The sequence below is a fragment of the Petaurus breviceps genome, unplaced genomic scaffold, assembly GCF_028583685.1.
Source record: "Petaurus breviceps papuanus isolate PSGF00001 unplaced genomic scaffold, PetGlider_PUasm1.0 173, whole genome shotgun sequence".
Classification (NCBI taxonomy): Eukaryota; Metazoa; Chordata; class Mammalia; order Diprotodontia; family Petauridae; genus Petaurus; species Petaurus breviceps.
The window spans coordinates 24,240,124-24,241,911 of NW_027185759.1; positions in this window are offsets into that span (position 1 = coordinate 24,240,124).

A 1,788-nucleotide genomic window follows, 5' to 3' on the forward strand; every position below is an offset into this window, starting at 1 on the left:
GGAGGGAGGGAGGGAGGGAGGGAAGGAAGGAAGGAAGGAAGGAGGGAAGGAAGAAAGGAAAGAAGGAGGGAAGGAAGGAAGGAAGGAGGGAAGGAGGGAAGGAGGGAAGAAGGGACAGTGGAAGAAAGTAAGGAAGATGAAAGAAAGAGGTTAGTATTTTTTTAACTGACTACTATGTGCCAGGCACTGTAGTTTACAAATATTATCTCATGTGACCCTCAAACAATCCTTTGTGTTATTTTTTTTCACATTTTACATTTGAGAACATTGAGGCAGAAATAGTCATTTTACTTGCCACTCTGCTCTCTTTTTCTATTCATTTTAAGATTAGTATTTAAGCCAAATTAGAGAAAGGAAATACACAAACAAAACAAAACAGGAGGGTCAAGTCTCTTACAATATTCATTCTTATGTATTCTGTGTTCAAACAATTGTGTCTCTATTTCTTCTCTGTCCATGTTCATGTTCTTTCTAATAGTAAATACTTCAGAAGGCAGAACTGAGAGTCTGTAACATTCACCTTTGAAATTATCAGAATATGTGGGTAAATATGCTCTTTTATATTAAGTTTTGGCAAGTCCTGACAGATGATAACAAACAATTATCCCATCTGGGATGCCACATCTAGACCACTCCTCTGGCTGAGTGCTTTCCCAGCTCTTGGGAAACATATATTTCATGTGCACATATATGCTTATGTATATAAAATGGATACATTAGTGCAATATTAAAGATATTATGCATGTATATGTTGAACATTGTGTATATATGTATAATTATGTACATGCATATATGTATAATTCATAAATATATACTATAGAGACATATATACAAACACATATACTGACAGTTGTTGTTCATTTTAATATGTTTTTATTAACTCATCTGTCATCTATGCAGGTATTTATTTGTTGATTCATTTATTTATCTACTTATTTATGTATTTTTCATCACTTATTTATTGATCCATTCCTTTAAATGTCAGAGAGCATTGAATGAGGCACCAAGGGATCTTGGATACAAATCGTAAATTCAAGACTTCTAAAATGCAAAATGTAATGGCAAGGTGTTTAGTCTCTGTAAATGAGGTCTTCAGTCTTGAAAATGAGGCCAAGAGAGTCTGAAGTTTGAGCAATTTACATAATCCTATTGTGAATATAGTGTTTTTTAAAATTAACGGGCCCCTTCACTCCTTTGCAAAGGTGGGGAACTGTGTGCAGAGTGTTGTTTAGACTAGCAGATTCAGTTAATGCCTTAATTTGTCTGGATTTGTTTCCCTCCCTTTCTTTTAATGCTTTGTTCCATGTTGTGGTTCTCTGGGTAGCAATGGGAGGAAGGACATACTTCGAAATTAAGGTTATATGAGAAGAAAAGATAAAGTTGAGGGGAAAGAATCCTTTGAAGTAATCAATAAAAGTAATCTATTATTATGTTAATGCAAATATTTATACATAAACAGGAAAACACAGGTAAGCAATTTTCTTAATATATGACCAAAATGGCAATGAGAATTATGATGTCCAGCAATTGCCCAATAAAGTCACCTTTTTCAAAATGCTCCCAAACTTCATTGACATTTCCCATCATGTTACACAGTTGTATACATTTAGTGCGTATGTATATACATACCCATATATGCATATATATATATATGTGTATTTCTCCTTCACATTCTTATTGTCCCAATCAAGTTGACTTTCTCCTTGTTCCCTCTCCCTTTTCATATGATATCCTTATTTTTAGAATGATTTTTCTCCTACTTTTTTTTTTTTTTTTTTTTTTTTTTTT